The sequence below is a fragment of the Mandrillus leucophaeus genome, unplaced genomic scaffold (genome assembly GCF_000951045.1).
Source record: "Mandrillus leucophaeus isolate KB7577 unplaced genomic scaffold, Mleu.le_1.0 Scaffold152, whole genome shotgun sequence".
NCBI lineage: Eukaryota > Metazoa > Chordata > Mammalia > Primates > Cercopithecidae > Mandrillus > Mandrillus leucophaeus.
The window spans coordinates 2,199,644-2,205,297 of NW_012101499.1; the positions used below are offsets into that span (position 1 = coordinate 2,199,644).

At 42.4% G+C, this 5,654-nt stretch overlaps 1 pseudogene across 1 annotated transcript; it reads right to left on the reverse strand.

Moving 5' to 3' along the window:
- Nucleotides 1-290: 290 nt before the first annotated feature.
- LOC105535945 lies at nucleotides 291-1,124 on the reverse strand (annotated as a pseudogene). The gene has a single exon (XR_001005520.1). The product of XR_001005520.1 is annotated as a 40S ribosomal protein S3 pseudogene (transcript).
- Between the last annotated feature and the right edge of the window lie 4,530 nt (nucleotides 1,125-5,654).

Below are 5,654 nucleotides of genomic sequence, written 5' to 3' on the forward strand. Positions count from 1 at the left end.
ATATATTTTAAATTCATGGTTCTCTGTCAGCTCTTTTGTTATTGCTTATTTCTAAGGTTTCGGTTTTTTGTTTTGTTTCTGAGGATATTAATACTTTTTTCTTTTTCTTTTTCTTTTTTTTCTGAGACGGAGTCTTGCTCTGTCACCCAGGCTGACATGCAGTGGTGCAATCTTGGCTCACTGCAACCTCTGCCTCCCAGGTTTAAGCGATTCTCCTGCCTCAGCCTCCTGAGTAGCTGGGATTACAGGCATGTACCACCACACCCAGCTAATTTTTCTATTTTTTTTTTTCTTGGTACAAGATTTTATTAAAGATCTTTACAGAGCAACATCCAGACTCCAGAATACAGCTGCCAAGGAGACCCTGTTATGCTGTAGGGACTGGATGGGGCATGGCAGGCGGCTCTGGCTTCCCACCCTTCTGTTCTGAGATGGGAGTGGTAAGCAGTATCTCATCTTTGGGTCCCATGATGCTCATGTGGTCAGGTAGGGGCTTCTTAGGGCCAATCTTACCAGTTGGGTCCCAGGGCAGCATGATCTTCACCTTGATGCCCAGCACACCCTGTCTGAACAACACATGGCGCACAGCAGTGTCAACGTAGTAGTTAACAGGGTCTCCGCTGTGGATCATCAGGCCATCCACAAACTTCACGGATTTAGCCCTCTGTCCTCGGAGTTTCCCAGACACCACGACCTCACAGCCTTTGGCCCCGCTCTCCATGATGAACCGCAGCACACCATAGCAGGCCCTCCGCACAGCAAGCCCTCCTAGGAGTTTGTAATGCAGAGACTCTGCCTGGGCAATGGCACACAGACCTTTAGCGGCCACCTTTTCAGCATAAAGTTCTACATTGCCCTCTGGAAAGCCAAACCTCTTCTACACTACAGCAGTCAGTTCCTGAATCCACCGGCCCTTCTCACCAAGAACATTCTGTGTTCTGGTGGCTAAGATAATGATTTCTGTCCTGGTTGGTGTAACTCGCACCTCAACTCCAGAGTAGTCATCTTCAGCCAGCTCCCGAGTAAGAAACTCATTCAGTTCAGCTTTGAAGATGCCATCAGTGGCAAACTTCCTCTTCTTGGAAATTTGCACAGCCATCTTCCCACCGCGCTCCGCCGAAAGGAAAGGCCTATTTTTTTTTTTTTTTTAGTAGAGATGGGGTTTCACCATGTTGCTCAGGCTGGTCTCGAACTCCTGACCTCGTGATCCACACGCCTTGGCCTCCCAAAGTGCTGGGATTACAGGCCTGAGCCACTGCTCCCGTCCTGATATTAATGATTTTCTAAAGCTTTCTTTTTCCTACACAGCCTCTGTTTCTTCCCAGTCATCCTTTTCTGTTTACTTCTTCCCATCAATCACCTTAGTGGGTTTCTCCAAACGTCCTATGATTTTTGGCTCTCTGGTGATATTTAAGAGTTTTTTGTGCACAGCAACTTTCACACAGTATGGTAGGCTGAGTGAATTGTCTCGTCAGAGGAATCCCTGTTTTCAATGTATATTTAGGTCGGTCCTCTTGGATTGTTTCCAATTCACCAAAGAATACACTTTCAGTTTCTTCCTGAAGGATAAAACACTGGCTTCCAAGTCTTGAGGTCCTTCTTGGAGAGGATGAGTGTCCCTAGTTCAAACCAGCTGGAGCCCTCCAATACAGATAAGTCTTGTTTTATCCTCTCCCTAGAGTAAACCTCCAGTTTTCTATCAGAGAGGGGAGGGGGAAGTTTCTCACATGTGGGGAACAGTGGATAGGATCTGTTTGTGAAACTCCTTAAAGAGATCTGAAGCCAGCCTTCTGATTTCTAGCCCACTCTTCTCCTTTTCTCCTGGAGGTCCATGGCGCTCACCATTTCTGAGCCGTTCGGGATTCTGGATTGTAAGTCAGACGCCTCTTGGACTTGCCCACTGCTGTCACAAAACTCAGCCTTCCAGGTTCTGCTGAGCCAGCTTCTACGCATCCTTCTGCTTTCTATCTTCAAAAAAATTTTTTGTTGTCTCTTTGTAAGTTTATATCTTTAAAAAGAAAAATCTCTTAACTATCATCTTACTAAGTTTTGGGGAAGGAGCTGACATAGATGAAGGCGCTCAATCCACCATCTTTAACCGGAAGTCACTGCATTTAGCTCCCTAATCCATGTAGAATCTATTTTTGTGTGTGTCCGGTGTAGGGTAGGATACATAATATACATGTTCCAAAGAGATATTCATTTGTTCCAAAACCATTTGTTGAGTTGTTCATTCTCTCTCCCCTCATTCAGTATGCTACCCTCATTACCCAGACACACCATTCTCGCTGTTCCTCTAGCGAGCTAGTTACTAGCCCATCCAGGAACAGGTCAGTGCTGGTTCCAGGCCTGGGTGTCCTTCTGCCAAATATCTGCCTAGGATAGTCTCTGTCCTCCTTCAAGCCTTTGACCAGAGAGGATCATGCACATCACGTACTTAACATTGCATGTTACCCCTATCATTCTCTTTCTTCCTCAAGGTTTTTTCCCCATAATATTTCTCCTCTCGAATTTCCTATGATGTTGACTCATCAGTTTTGGCTGATTGTCTTGCCCTGCCTCACTAGACTATAACCTCTTTGATCCATGGATATGGGCTGTTTTGGTTGTTATGCTATGCACAATGCCTGTTGTTCATTAAACACATGTAGAATAAGTTAATAAACATGCTACATTTCCAAACAAACACAAACATGGCTGTTTTTGTACTTTCTACTCTGCACTACTTATCAATTTGTTTATTCCTGTAACAGTTCCACTCTGTTCCGTTTTCAATAGTTTTATAATTCACCTCAATATTGACAGAACAAATTGCCATTCATTGTACCTTTTTTTTTTTTTTAGACAGAGTTTCACTCTTGTAGCCCAGGCTGGAGTGCAGTGACGTGATCTCGGCTCACTGCAACCTCCACCTCCCAGGTTCAAGTGATTCTCCTGCCTCAGTCTCTTGAGTAGGTGAGATTACAGGCACCTGCCACCACACCTGGCTAAGTTTTGTATTTTGAGTAGAGATCGGGTTTCACCGTGTTGGCTAGGCTGGTCTCGAACTCCTGACCTCAGGTGATTGACCCGCCTTAGCCTCCCAAAGTTCTGGATTGTAGGAGTGAACCACCACGCCTGGCCACTGTACCCCTTTTTCAAAATATTCTTGCCTATCATTGGGCCTTTTTTCTTTTTTCTCTTTCTTTTTCTTTTTCTTTCTTTTTTTTTTTTTTTTTTTTTTTTTTTTTTTTTTTTTTTTTTTTTTTTTTTTTTTTTTTGAGAAAGAGTCTTGCTCTCTTGCCCAGGCTGGAGTGCAGTGGTGCAATCTTAGTTCACCACAATCTCTGCCTTCCAGGTTCAAGTGATTCTCCTGCCTCAGCCTCCTGAGTAGCTGGGCCTACAGGTGTGCACCACTATGCCTGGCTAATTTTTTGTATTTTTAGTAGAGGTGGGGTTTCACCATATGGGCCAGGCTGGTCTTGAACTGCTGACCTTGTGATCTGCTAGCCTTGGACTCCCAAAGTGCTGGGATTACAAGCATGAGCCACCGCACCGGGCCTCTTTCTATTTATTTATTTTTGGAGACAGAGTCTCACCATGTTGCCCAAAAATCATAAATGTGATTTTAGCTCCAGATTATTATTTATTCATTAATTAGAGCAATCAGCAATTACTTATCCTTAACTATATATGTTAATGTTTTTTCTACTTACTGCTGTTTCTTATATAGTTTCTCTTGGAATTTATTATTATTTTGCTGAAGTACAGCCTCTTCAATTTTTCATGGAGGTTTGTAGGGGTCAAATTTTTTGAGTCCTCACGTGTCTAAAAATGTGCTATATGCTTAAATGAATTTTGGCGAGGAATAGAAACCTACTTTAAAAATCCTTTACTTTCAGAACTTCAAAGGTATTGCTATACGAGTTTTCTATTCACTTCTTATGTTTTTGTAAGTAATTTGTTATTTTCTCTCAGAAAGCGTTGAGGATTTTTTTCTCTTTAGTCTTGGCATTTTGGAAGTCTTACCATAAAATAGCTAAGGGCAAATCTGTTTCAGTCTGAAGGTTTGCAGCATTGTTCTTGTCTTAATTCATTGATTATTTTGTGCCTATCGTTCTCACAATTCTTATAATTTCTTCTACACCAGTAGGAAGGTCTGGAACTGTCATCTGTGATTTTTTATCATTATATTCTCAACATTTGGTCTTTAGTTGAGTGCTCAGATTCCCACTTTCCACACGTGATGACAGATTCAGCAGGTCGAGTGGGGGTGGGTGTGGAAGCCTGAGAAGTCCTCAATAAAGGAGGACTTGATAAATAAGTCCTTGATAAGGATGTTTTTCGAATCTTGTTTTAACCCAGCCTCGCTCAACTTGATCATAGGGAAAAGTTTTAGATGTCTTCTAATATTTTGCACATCATTTCACAGAACTAGTATCCTGTATGCAGCTGCTTTTTTTTTTTTTTTTTTTTGAGATGGAGTGTGACTATTCTCCTGCCTCAGCCCTCCAAGTAGCTGGGACTACAGGCACCTGCCACCATGCCCAGCTAAGTTTTTGTATTTTTAGTAAAGAAGGGGTTTCACCGTCTTAGCCAGGATGGTCTCGATCTCCTGACCTCGTGATCCCCCCACCTTGGCCTCCCAAAGTGCTGGGATTACAGGCATGAGCCACTGCACCCGGCCATCCTATATGCAGCTTCTAAGAACTGGCACAGCATAACACTTATAGATTCTCAAATGCTTTTTATTTGATTAATTAACTTATTCATTTTGAGACAGGGTCTTGCTCTGTCACCCAGGCTGGAGTGCAATGATGCAGCACTCCAGCTGCTGGTGGAGGTTGGCTCACAGCAACCTCCACCTCCCAGGTTCAAACAATTCTCCTGCCTCAGCCTCACGAGTAGTTGGGACCACAGGAACGCACCACCACACCAGGCTAATTTTTGTATTTTCAGCAGAGATGGGGTCTTGCCATTTTGGCCCAGACTTATCTCGAACTCCTGGCTTCAAGTGATTTGCCTCTCAAAGTGCTGGGATTACAGGCATAGTCACCGTGCCCAGCCTCAAATACTTTTTAAAAAGTGGTTCTCTCTGTCCATCAATGTATAATGTCTTTCAGAGAGGTAATAATTTAAAATAATTTGGTAATTTGTACTCTAGAATGAATAAATTAGTGAGAATAGACTAAGCATTTCAGCATATGGTAAACTACAAAATGAAAACTTGGCCAAGTAGTCAAACTCCTTCAAAACATCAATCTCAGATGTGTTCAGTAAAACTTAAAGGATGGTTAGGTCATTGTTCACTGGGAAACACGGAAAATTCCTCTTAAGAAAGCAAGTTATGTATGTCCTCATATCTTGGGCAGGATGAAGAGGACTTCCAAGTCAATTGGAAGTTAAAATTTAAAGAAAACCAAGGGTGGACATATGGGGGTAAATTCCAGGCTATGAGGCTAGAGAGAGGCAAGATAGCTGGCCTGAGCCTGGAGATGTTTGATCTTAGTTTCTGTAAAGGAAGAAAGCACTTTCTTCTTTCATATATCACACTTTATTATTATTTCCAAACTGAAAGAAATTCACATTTGCTCCAGGGACATCAGACTGCCTCCCTAAATTGGCTTTCAGTTTTCTTATTTCAAATAAAATATTTTATTATTTAAAGTAACAAT